This window comes from Sturnus vulgaris, chromosome 5 (assembly GCF_052056855.1).
Source record: "Sturnus vulgaris isolate bStuVul1 chromosome 5, bStuVul1.hap1, whole genome shotgun sequence".
Lineage (NCBI taxonomy): Eukaryota > Metazoa > Chordata > Aves > Passeriformes > Sturnidae > Sturnus > Sturnus vulgaris.
Window position 1 is genome coordinate 56244599 of NC_142247.1, and position 14161 is coordinate 56258759.

Consider the following 14161-nt stretch of genomic DNA (forward strand, 5'->3'; position numbering starts at 1 on the left):
TGCAAGAATAACTAAGCATTGAAACAGGTTGTCAGAAAGGCCAGGAAATCTCCACCTTGGTAAGGTCCTGAGTAGCCTGATCTACTTTCAGTTTTGCCCCTCTGGAGCAAGAGCACTCTAAGTTCCCTTCCAAAAGGAATTACTCTGTCATTTGGCAGTCCAAATCAGACAGAGAATACAATGGGTTAAGTAAGAATGAGAGTGCATACAGCAAGAAGATAGAAGGATGGACAGAAACAGGCAGTTTTAAAAAAACATTATTGCTACAAACAATGCTTTTTACAGTCCTTAGCTTATTGTCTTTTTTATTCTTTCTGTTTGAATGACCACAGCAAATACTTCAGTGCTAGCGTTAAGAACTAAAGGTCTGTTATTCTCTTCTTCAAGACAGAGGTTTGGGGACTTGAGGTGAGGGGGTTCTTTGTAGTAGGAGTTTAATATTATTTAGAAATACTAATTTGCCAAGATAACTTGCATTTAAAGCTATTAAAGAAATCCAGTGGAGCCACAGTATAATACTAAATGAATTTGCTTGGTTTTGTTTTAAATAGATTAACAACGACAAGATTAAAACCAGGACAGTTGAGTAAAGACAGAAAACAGGTGGTTACCTGCTATTTTACCTTCCAAGCAAAATCTCTGGTGAGAGTCTATACAGTCCAAGTTTTAAATTAACTTCTAGTCTTACACTCTGTGTTACATTCTGTCATTCTTCTGCATGATTGAAAGATGCAATTTTTTTCTGTGGTTTATTTTTCCATGGTGTATTTCTCACTAGGTCATTCCTTCTTAGTTTTAGTAGACTTCATGGTTCATAATTCTCAAGTCATCTGCATTCATAGAAGACCACCATTTGAAGCATTATATCCTCTGGTCTTCAAGCTGCTAAATATCTCCTCTTACACCCCCAAAGGTAGACAGGAGGATCTGTATATTTTGTTTCCAAAGTAATATTTAGCAACGATGATTATGATGTACAGGATGAAATGAGGGTTTCAGTGACACTGAATGCATATTAACTTAGAAACGACTAAAAAGTCCAGCTTGTCTAGAAGAGGTGGTAAAATTCATCAGTTTACCACACAGGTGGGATCCATGCAAATGGGGGGTAAACATAATAGGCTTGTACTGCACTTTTAGAACAAGTTATTTACTGTGTTAATTTTTTGTTCCTAGTTAGATGGAGCTATAATGGTTATTTGGTACGAAATACAAAACCTCTTCTAATTGCAATCTGAGTCCTCTGGCCAGATCATGAAGCAACAAACAGTACTAAAGCAGCAACAAGGGTGTATGAAAACATCAAAATAAAGGTGCAATAAGCATTGCCACCTTAAGTGCAGTGGCCAAATAGCATAAAAATAGACCTGGCAGCACCATTGCATAAATATCTGCATGGGATAGAAATTTAAGCACGAAAACTCCAGTGTACAGTTTCATAATATGCTTACATTCTGCACCTTCAGCCTGATCAGAAACCTGTGGTAACACCTCCCAGATGCTATTGTTATCTTATTACAGCTATATTCAAGAAAGCATAGTCAGACTTTGGCTTGGATAAAATAGCCATACCCTGTTTCAGTTTCAGTAGAGAAACAGAGTAGAGTTTGCTCAGGGGAAACTGTTCTCACCTGCTGAGACTGGAATAGAGGAACACTGGCAAACACAACTGGAGGAGGAAAGCACTTGCACAATACTAAAAGCAGGGGAGGTGGGAACCTCACCAGACTATTTTGGCTTTGAAAATTTGTAGTTGTATAAATATACAGTATATGGTATAAGCTACAACTCAATTCTGACTAAGCCATCTGGCAGACAAACCAACAATTTCTGTGAATACTGAATTCAAAGAGGCCGCATATTTGTTAGAATTTTTTTCTTACACCTAATGAAACAACAGAAGTTACAAAGTATTTAAGTATGAAGGAAACCACACCTACGAGTCATTTGAAAGAGAGAAAATAGTATTTTGCAGATATTACTGAAAAAGAGATATCAACCTGTATTTTTGTATATTAGGGATGCACAGAATATTCACTTGCAACAGCTAGTGTTGCTTCTCTGATTTGAGACCTGTGCAGAAGGATGAGAATTTTTAAATCTGGCATGTTTTGTTGTTTTGGTTTTTTTTCCTTATTCCCTGCAGTGAGTTTTATTGCCAGGTGAGCTCTTCTGTCAGGATCTCTCAGCTCCATTTAGCAGGTTTCTACATGTTTCAGAACTTGAAAGACTCACCCAACGTATCATCAGTGCTCCCATCATCGGTCACGTTGACACTGGCTTACTCCCAAATCAAACATGAATGTCTTTTTTCCTTCTCACTTTTTTTAAAAAGTTTCTGTAAAAGAGATTAGTCAATAAAGTTTTAAAAAAACCTTAAAAACAAAACAAAAAAAACCCCAAACAAACAAAAAAAAGCAACAACAACAACAAAAAAACAACACAAAAACAAACAAAAAAACCCCACCAAAAGCCAAAAAACATAAGCTTGAACAAGCCCCATAAACTTAAAACAAAACAACAACAAAAACCAAAACAAAATCAAAACTAATCCACAGAAAAACCCACTTCACTTTAAAACACTATGCAAATATGTTATTCCTGTCATAACTGTTTAAAGTGTACAAAGTAGTAAGTATCTAAATGAAAGCAAGTAAGAGATTCATCAGAAGCAGAACAATGTGGGATTTTAGCATAACAGTTTAAACCAAATAAAGGCATGTAGTTCAGATCACTGGTACTGATTAAATGTTTTGGGGTTACTCATCAATGTCTTCTTACTGGCCTCAATTCAGCAAAGCACTACACATGACTAATTAGGAATACAAGCACATGGAAATGGGATTTAAATTTCAGAACAACCATATGGGGGCTTACAGCATCTTACTAAATAAGGGCTTGGAGCCTTAGCTAGCAACTTTCTTCGTGTAGTGTTTTACTCTCAGTTTGCTGGAAATGTCATCCCTTCAGTCTCATGATTTTTTTTCTCTTGTGCTCTTGTATTCCATGTAGCAGAGTTTCTATTTCCTCCTACATGTTGGGGGAGAATTTGAAGGGAGAAGACAGTCAAGATGTATTTGGTTAATTTCTATGCTTATATTTGACACATATAGCAATAGGCTACGACTTTGTTTATACAATTCGGTTATTTCTCACAGAGTTTGGTACAGTGTTGTGAAAGCGTGCATTTTTTGTGAGTGCCTCAGTACCAGATTTGAGAGCTAGGAATGAGAGGAACAATATTGTACAACCATAGACTTCTGAGGAAAAAGTACACTGTATTAAAATAGCATTGTATAGCTGCTTATTGTTTCTAAACAATTTCCAGATGAAATCTGAAAACAAGGAGATGGTTCTCCTAGCTGCCAACTCTGCAAACACAATGTGTGAGAGTCGAGCAAGAGTTATATAACAAATTAAAACCAAATTAATTTAATCAAAACCATTAAACACTCATTACCCATGCATCTGCATTATCTTTTCAGTTTACCTTTATCCTCTCCCCCTTGCTGTATTGGTTACACCAACCTCTTATTTCTGGTCTGAAAATAGACAGATTTTAGGAAAGGAAATGCATCTCTCTGTGTACCAGCACATTGCCTGTCTCGATCTAGATCGGGGCAACTGTAATGCAAATAAAAACATCGGTGGAAAAAGACAAATATAAACAAAGTACATAGGTAACTTGCTATTTTGGACATTATTCAAGACAACTAATTTGAATCTTCTCAGCCATTCATGCAGTGGAGAAATATTTTCCTAAAACCTGTGGTCAATCATAGTTTCTCTCCATACAATAAAAGAACCTTTTAAGATGACATAAATTTACAACTTGAACAGGTGAATAAAGATATTTTATTCAGCCAAGCAGTCAACTTCTGAAATTGGACACCTTCGAAACTGGGTGAGGTTTTTTACAGAGCATTGAGAAACTTCATATTGCTTCAGAACTTTGAAGATTAGTTTTATTGCAATGAAAGCCAGAGGGTTTACAAGTGAACATTAAAAACAGACAATATTTATTATAAAGAATAAATTTTGCAGACGCTGTACATAATTTCTACTTTGGGATTATTATTTAATGACATGACGGAAAGAAAGACTTTGCTTTTATTTGTACGGTGTTCTCTCTTAGAATGGATGCTCAAGGCAAAATCCTCACTTGCAATGCAAGGTGTGCCAAGTAGGGAAAAGAACACAGGCAGCTTCTTCCTTTTCCTCATGCACCTGTACAGGTTTGGGGCAGGATGGTGCCATGTACTGAAAGGCTTGAGGAGTGAAGGGGTGGCCACATACTTAAGTGAAATTACAGATGTGGGTCACTGGTGTGCAGGAAAGGAGCCCTCTCTATCCCTCTCCCTCCTTCCCTCTCTAAATGCCTTTGGGTGTCTGCCCAAGGCAGTGTCTATGCCACAAAACAGAGACATGGTGGAAACCTCAGGCTGGGAGACCTCAACTGAAAGCACACCAGGACATGCCCAGGTTTGTGGCCCTGGAGACACTACAGGTGCAATAGCTTATGCTGCATCCAGAGCACTAAGGATTGACAGAAAAACATTTCAAAAGAAATGGCTAACACTATCACAAAGAAATGCCCAAGCTAACCCTAAAATAGGAAACCAGGGACTGGGGAACATGGAGCAAGGGTGCCTGGCTTTGTAGTGTACAAACTTGCAAATTGGAAAGAGTCAACATCTAAGAACTGAGAAGGTCAGATTCTAGTTGTGTCTTTGCCACTTCTAGACACAAGTTTGCTTTCATGCAGCCAGCTCAGAAGTCTTTGCATGGTATTCCCAGAAAGCTTTAGGAAACTTTGGAAAGAATGCAGATATATTTGTCAGTGCAAACTCTAATGCATGTGGCACTTGGGGATATGTTTTATTGGTGAATGGCAATGCTGGTGGAATGGTAGGGCTTGATGAGCTTAGAGGTCTTTTCCAACCTTAATGATTCTACGGTTCTATAAAGAACACGTTGACCATTATTTTAAGTACTTATGTCATGAAAATTAAACTTAAAATCTGGATTCATTGTGATTAAACAAAATCGTTATGATCAAAAAACAGTTGTGTTTATTCTGTGAAGAACAAACAATTATTTGACAGAAAGAGCAACCTGAACTTCTGCTGTATTTACTTAATTTTTTTCTGCAACACTTTTCTACACCGTTTGAGAGACACAAGCATTAACCCTGCTGTGATCGCAATTACTCAAATGACTGTTTTGTCTGAGATATAACACAATTCCTGCTTTCTGTCAGAAAATCTTCAATTCAGAAAACTCTCATATCAAATCTGAAAAATTGTCTAAAAATAAAAGTTGCTAAGTGAAAGCTGAGACTTATCAGTGTAATAAAGATCTGCATAATATAGTATTCAAAGTCATCAGAGATATTCTGACACGGTATGGAATTGGTAAAGAGGCATGAATAACAGAACATCCTCACTCACCTCAATGACTAAAAATGAGGGAATATAAGGCCTGCATTTGCCAATATCTTTTGTAGCCGAAAAGTCAATGAAAAAATCTCACTGGACAATTGGAGCAAGACTCCTATAAGACCAGGCATACCTCCACTTTGAAAAGGGATTCTGAAAGGAGGAAATAATTTTCCACATGTTACCCATAGTCACTTTAATTTTCATGTTCGTGGAAAATACGGCAAAGATTTTAAAAAAATCACATTGTCTTTCAGCTGTTATGAAGAAGCAGATAATTATTACTAAAATATGACCCCAACTGTCATATTCAAGAGAAAATAAACTGAAAAGCATTATATATCACAAATGAAGAACTATCTTCTTTATCTGTTCGTAATTTCTTCATAACAAAATGTGATGAGTCTGCTCTGGTAAACAAAATTATTTAATAAAATGGAAGAGGAGAAAGAACATAAGAGAGAACTCATAGTTCTTTCTTTTCATTTGTAAGAGGGGAAATTATTCATTTCACAGAAAGAAATCACTTCAAGTTAATATGACTGTACAAGTGTACAACTGGTATGAGCAAAACCACAATCTGGCCCTGTAAATCAAGCTGAGACTGTCTATTTGCTTGGAACATTTCTCTTTCAGAGTTCATATCTCTCCCTTGGCACTCAAGGCACTCCAGAAAAATGGACTTGTCTGTAAGAAGTACACTGAAAATTTGTCTAAAATTGAGGTTTGAGGAATGGCAAATGTCCAAATGAGAAGTTTGAACTTATGAAGTCTTTGCCCAGAATTTTATTTGACAATTTCTATACTAGTGAGTAGTAGCAAAATATCGAAGATAGTAAACTGATGTGGTGTTATTCTCTAGGCAGCTCAGAGGGGAGATGAGTCCTTACCAAAATTATTGTCACTGACACCAATGACGGATCTCTAAAGTAAATCACAGACGAAAATAGGGCCATGTTACTCCTTGCACAAAAAATATTGCTCCCTTTTTTACTTTTTTTTTGTTGTTGTTGTTGTTGCAGAAGCACTGTAAACATCAAAATCGACCAAGCAAAGACATGGGATAGAAGGTTATTGTTCTCAACAACCAATCTCAGCACAAGAGAGAGATTAACTGGTCAGTGATGTTTCTCTGGTTTTTGATGTCACCATTCATGCACAATGTTTTACGCTTCTCATATGCTTTACTGTGTCCATATCGTAATAATATTGTAATGCTCCTTTTTAGAGAGAAAAAAAAGATAATTTTTTTGGGGGAAAAATCCCTTATGCAGGAGCTGTTAGAACAACAAATGGAAATGCTATCAGGGCCGATGACTTACATCATGGATCTCCTCTCCAAACACATAACCTTCTTATGGAAATAGGAAAAGTGGAACAGAGCAGAAAAATTCCTGCACTCATGGAACTGAACTTCCTGGTTTCATCCATGAACTTAGCTTTAGGATCCGCAAACCAAAAAACATAACTTAAGATTTCACTCATGGAATGTTATCCATATGTGACCCATGGAAAAATATCTGATACTGTTTGGGGTGGGTATGAAATGCCACAGTTTATGAGTTTACCCCTTTTACCCCACAGTTTCTGTTTATCATTGCCCTACTGCATAATGTGTATTATACAATAGATTGAAAAATAATTGGAAAATTAATAGTTTGCCTGTGCACATTATGTTGGATGGCATTAAGAAGCATTTTCCAGTGTAACTGAATCATTGTAGTTCTATTAACCTCTTTATATTCTAGAAGTTTGAAAATGACAAGTCTATAAGAACTCCAGAACCACTTTTACACATGTAAATTACAGTTGTTTCTTGGGCATTTTTACTGGTTTTAAATATCAAAAACTTTCAAACTTATTATCTCCCTCTGCTACTTGTTCTTCCAGAAAGCCATAAGTAATTCTACTTTAATTTTTGGGTATGAAAATTAAACATGATAAACAAATTTGAGATCTTTTCTGCACTATATTTACAGCCCATATTTATATTTCTTACTATGTGATGAAACTGTTCATTTAATCCAAATCCCCTTGAAGGCCCCAAGCCAAACTTTAAAATGTTGATGAGAACATTTCCTGACTATAGGTAAGGTAATTGTTCTCTATGATCTTTTTGCTGCCACTTCAGAAAGCTGACAGGAGTTCTGCTCCTTTTAACATTTTAACGTGTCTACTTTTTAATTATCATAGAAGAAAAAAGAAAACCCCAAAATAAATCAGGTTGCATACAATTAAGCCATAGGGTGGAACTCTCATTAAATCTTAAGGGGTAGTAATGGTTTTCCTCAATACTTTAAAAACAAAAATTGCCCAAACACATACATATGGAACACCTAACATAAAATCTCTCATTTTTCATCTTATTAAAAGTTATTACAGAGGATGCCTTTCCTCAGAATACCTAACACCAATTTTTGACTGACTGTGTTTAATATAGGAGGGGTCTTTTTCATACCTGGGACAAGAAAGCTTGGAGATAAATACGATCTTCAACAAACTATATAGAATATATAGCTATAGAGAATATATTTACATTATGGAAGAATTATATAATATATAAGTAGGTCTTTATGCATTTAACTTTTTGTGTCAAATAGACACATGTATTGGCTTGAGTCTTTAAAATCAGAGTTGAGCTAGATGCAGTTAGACACCTTCTGTCAGGAATTATGATGGCTAAGCAAGTCTCCTAGGACAGGACAAAGGACATAAGCTATATGGAACAGAGGGAATACTTACTTGGAAATCATAATGTGGAAATTTACTTGAAGAGGACTTAATACAAAGACATCTTCTGAGAAGCTGCAGTGCTCTGGCTTTGCTTAAATGCCAAATTTTGCATTTTGCAGGGTAGTAAAGAGACAGAGGAAGATGTGCTCAGTAAGTGGTGCCTCTTCACCCTGGGTTGATTTGTCAACAGCCTCCTGACACCTCTGATATGGTGGTGGGGGCAGTACACAAACACTTCCTTGGCTCCTGCAAAGTGAACAGACCAGGCTGGCAAAGCCCTTATTCAGCATAACAGCCATGACATTTGCCTTGACCACCTCTTCTTAGCTTGGGCTACTGATGGGCAGGGAACTGAGCATGCCTGGAGGGAGTGTTTCTAGGACAGCCTCGTGGTTTCTAGCTGCCTGTGCTTCTCAGGCTTCCTGCAGTGGTTATTGTAACCAAGCCACCTGTTTAATGTGAGCCCGTCCACCATAATAGCCACTTTTCAAAATTGTTTATACCTCTGGTTTATATGACATTCTGCATCAGTGAGTATCACCATCAGGCATCGTGTGAGGCAAAAAAAAAGTTTCTTTTTTCTGTTTTCTTCTTGCTCATTTAATCCTGATTATAAAGGACAATAATGCATCTCCAGACTTGATGCTGAATGGCAGGCCAGCAAGCTCTCTGAAAAACAGAGGACTGAAGGTAGCTCTCATCACAATTCCAGTGAGGTTTCCAAAGGGCTCTTTGTGCTCTCACGTTTATTTGAATCAATTTCAGACACTTAATTAGAGCAGAAAGAATCTGATAGCCTATCCTTACTGAAAACACAAACCAGAAAACTTTAGAGTTTTCTGTTTACACCAATTTCCATTTACTCTAATTTCTACTTTGGAAGTTTCTTTGCATTTATATAAAAATCACACTTTGTCAGAGATTGTACCTGAATTAAATAAACCATACAGTAAGGACATTTCTATTGGCATATCTATGCTGCCATTACTCAGCCAGGATAGTGATGTTGCTTAGCACAGTGATTTTTAATGTGTCGAATACACTTAGCTATGTTGGCATAAATTTAGCATATAGACTAGGCTTTGCTCCCATTTCTTTCTTCTTTTGTTTTGCTTCATTTAGCTCACATTTCCTCTTAATTTACCTAAACCAAACTAAAATAAGCCTTATGTACACTGGAAAAAGAAAAGTATTTCTGCTGGCTTAATTAGCCTGTTTTAAAAACAAATGCAAAATTAAACCAGGATATATCTTTGTAAAGCACACAACAAAACATCCAAAAAATAATTTCAAGAGGGATAACTGTAAAATATACTGTGAACACAGTATAGAAGAACCACTAAGTTTTGAAGAAATGTGGAGAACTCAATTTTATGGGAGGTTGTTCTCATGATATGTTAAACATAAGAAAGAAATCTAAAAATTGAACAGTGCAGTGAGTCAGGTTTGGAGACGTGCTGACATTAGACATTGGGACTGCAGGCCATGCAGAGTGTGCTGTCACAGCGAGGATCAGGGGAACAGGACATGCTGGCAGAAGGGCTGAGGCTTGATGAACTCATATTCCTCTTCTTGCATATCTATCAGCGGTAGCTTTTGAACTTGTTTTTGCTGAGTGTGCAAAGATATATCCTGTCAGGCTTAACACTGTACCATTATCTGTTTTAAAGACTCATCTTCACTCCCACTGTTTTCTTCTACAATGCTGGACTTGCTGCTGTAATTACTGTAACAGCTGTCTGTGTCACAAGTGGTTTCTGTAAGTTTGCATAGCATTTAGCCAAAATGAGGCTTTGTTACTTCTTGGGGTCATTAATATATCACCAGCAAAGAACATAATCAAATATTTATGTGGCTATTCTTTTACATGTTAAATTTTATTTTATTTTATTTTTAATGAGATCTCTGAGCCTCAATTTATAGCTTTAGTAAGATCACTCCAACATCTTTCTGCAGGGTAGCAGCTTTTTGACCTCTTGTGAAAGCAAGCAGGCAGAAAGCAATGTTTCACCCAGAGAACTCTGACTAGGATTGCAGACCAGAGGGATATACAAAGAACAGTTTAACTATAAGAATTGACAGAATTAGAAAAAAATTCTATTCATGTATCCTAAGATTTTTTTTCCATAGTATGCATTATTTCCCCATGGCAAAACAAACTTTGCAGTATTGTAGGGCAGTCAAATAATAAGCAATTTGTTCTTGGTTTTTGTTCTTCAAGAATGGTTGTTCAGACTTTTGTCACAGACTGCTCCTTTCATATCTGTCCAGTAAAAATACGGGGCTTTTCAAGAATGTCAGAGATTTAGGAAGTTTCTATAAACATTAGGGGTTATATTCTATAGTAAAATGCCTATCTCTGTAATTAACAAAACTATTTAAACCATATGTGTGCGCTTTTACCTTGTAAAATAAAGTACTTCTTTAGTTCTTTCTTTACTCGCCAAGTTAGCTGAGATATTTCCATGAGTTAATGACTTACTTTTGCTATTACAACAAGTGAATTGCTTGCCCTTCAACCACCTTGAAGTACACAAACAGCTATTAGCTTGTGTTAGTCATTAGCAACACACTGGTCTAGGCCTTTTGTGCTGCACTGAAATAGATATATTGGGACATTATTATGTGCTTTGAATTCTACTCATTTATGTAATTCTGCAGAAACTGGAGATTGCTTGTCATACCATGTATATTTGGTAACACTTGGCTCTCATGAATTAATGAAAAAAGAAAAAAACCAACTGTATTATATCTTCAAACATATGGAATCTCTGCTCCATGCCCACAATATTAGGCATACATGCAGAATGCAAAATACCTGTACCATTATTTATGACCTTCAGAAATGCTGATACAACAGCATATATTCAGAGTTGAGTACAAAACCACCCCATTTCTGTTGGACTCCTTTGACAGAAGAATTATAAACATAATGACTATGTACACACTTGATAAGGACACCATTATGCCATTTATACTAATATATGATTATATCAGCATAAACACTGCTTTCAACATATACAGAGCACAAGACACGCCTACCAAAATCTTGCAATTAAGACTTTTGTCAATGCACAGCTGCCAGCACTGTAGGGTTTGCAGGGTATATGTGCTTTGCTGTTTCCTCCCCTTCCCTGTCCTTCCCTGTCCTTCCCTGTTCCATGTCATTGATTCAAGAGCTACTGAGGCACAGAGTGTCTCATAGATCAATACCTGAGTGTTAATCACCTATTTCAAAGTACAGATGGGCCCCAGACTGGTTCTCAGATCTTAAAGCAAATGCAGGGAAGAGGGTTTCACTTCTCACAGTTTCCTTCCTTCTTCCTCTGAAGTTTTGAATAGTTTTTTGATAGTTATAACTCATTTTGCCTCTGCTATGTTGTTGTCAGAAACATGGAACTGTATGATTAATAACATTCATTTTTAGTTCCCTTTAGAGATGGAGCTCATATCTTGAATATTTGCTGAATACCGATGTCCATTCTATTGATCTTCAGTAGTACAAAAAAAGATTAACAAACTAAAGAACAAACAAGGAAAACCTGAACATGCTATAGGCATTCACAAAACAGTTACATACAGCTGTACTGTTATCCTGGCCCAAGAGATGAGGGAATGGACTTATACCATGGGGTACATCTGAATGAAATACCTGCTAATACAATTTTTTTTTCTTGTTCTTGAAAACCATTTTCCCTATTTACTTGGTGTATATACAATTTTCAATTTTTTTGTTGTTTTTTTTTTTTTGCTTGTTTAGCTTAGTTAATTTAGGAATGTATAACTATAAGAAATCTCTCCACTCAGTGAATCCAATCATCTTCTCTGACTTTGAACCTCAGTTACGTTATATTTATTGTAAACTTTTCTTTTTACTTCTATCATTTTTTATATAATTATTATGATGAAATATTTTTTGGTCTTGGTTTTGATTTGTTTGTTTTTTCACTCCCTAGGGTTTATTTCACTTGTGTTTCAATAGTTCAGTAATCTTAAGGTTATTTCTGTGATGCTAAACAACTGAGAATCTTCCTTTCCTACTGCAGGGAAGATTCAAAGTCACTTAATAATTCTTATAGCAAGATCCAATGTTAATATTTCATGCTCAAATATGTATAATAAAAGAAGTACACAGCTCACTGTTGTGTCAAATGTAAATAATATTGCCTTCAGATTTCAAAGGGCATTGCAGTTGCTTCTTCAGTCTCAGTTCTAAATAGACTGTGAGACAGTGTCTTCTTTGATGATGCTGCTGATTCCTAATTCTGGGCAGACTATCACCTCCTTAACATTCCCGTAATCCTTGCATTCTCCTTCTTTTTTTTTTATTTTTAATATTGTGGACCTGCCAGTGACTATTATTTCACCATGTACTAGTTCTATAATACTTTCACTGAATAACAATTTTCAAGACTTGTATTGCCTTTCTCAGCTGTAAATATTTATTACTAAATCTGCAGTGTCAATTTGCTTCATTATAATTTATTTTATTTTGCTACATCTAGTAAATATATAACAAGTTTATAACATTCTTTATCGGATAGTAAAATAACGAGCAACTAAATTGAAACGAATGCATTTTGACATGTATCAGCACTTACAAAAGCATTGTTATTGAACTTCAAGTATGTTAATTAATAAGGTATAGCAGATCCTTCTAGTACTGATTATACACCATTACATTGATTATCATAGCCCTTGTGCTTCTCCATTCATGCTTAGTATGGTAGGGATAAGAATGCAGGTGACTGACGTCTCAGGGGGAGCAAGGTGCTGCACAGGTGCACATACAGAAGTTCATGCACAGGGCTACTGTGGAAGCCTTCACAAATAAAGAAAACTGGCTTGTTGGAACTCCCACAGAATAAAACTAAACTGATTGGAAGCAATAATATTTATAGATAATATATTTTCTCAGCTCAGTGACTAAAATCAGAAGGGCAGGAAACAGAGGTGTTCAACTACACTTTTTATGCTATTCTTCATCATGAATTATTATGATAAAATATACTTTCTAAGGGAAAGAAAAATAGTCAGCCCTTCCTATAAAGGTATCAGGAAAATTTGAGGAGCATCTATAAATTTTTTTCAATAAATTGCCAGGACAAATAAGATGTTTGCAGCACTAGGTGTTGAAAGAAAGAAAGAAAGAAAGAAAGAAAGAAAGAAAGAAAGAAAGAAAGAAAGAAAGAAAGAAAGAAAGAAAGAAAGAAAGAAAGAAAGAAAGAAAGAAAGAAAGAAAGAAAGAAAGAAAGAAAGAAAGAAAGAAAGAAAGAAAGAAAGAAAGAAAGAAAGAAAGAAAAGAAAGCTTTTACATCTGTCTAAGCCTAGTATGTCACACTACATAGAGTAACATTTTTTAAAAAATTTACACTACATAGAAAGAAATGTTTCAGTGCGAGAAAACATTTTTACTAATGTCATTCCAGCCAAAAACACTAAAGAAATTAGAGAAATTTTTGGACTCTACTATCATTTTTATCATTATTAAAGGTTTTCTGAGCCAAAAGCTTGTATGTTTTTGAAGAAGTATATGTTGGTATAAAAAAAGACATTATCTTATAAAAGGTATGCTCTATGGTAAGTTGGAAACAGCGTGGATACAATCCTTCTGTTATAACTTGCCTATGAAGGTACTCTTTAAAATCTAGAAACTTTGACTGTCTCAGGGGTTCACTGTAAGATACTTTAAGTGTCATACATTTATGCTTAAATATTAGATTTAATATTTCTTCATTTATATTTACCATGAAGTGATTTTTATTAATACGTTGTTGGTTTAACTTAGTAAAAGAAAAAAAAAAAGAAACATTGGTCCTTCCACCACAAACTATGAAAACTAAATTATTCTAATATATTTTTATTTTTACATAAGATTAATTTCACTTGTGTATTTTTCTTATCAAAATTGAAGAATTTTGTTTGCTGCTTTAATTCTTCAAAGAATTTAGTGTTGGAATGTACTTGTAAAATGTGCCCTGATCATCCTC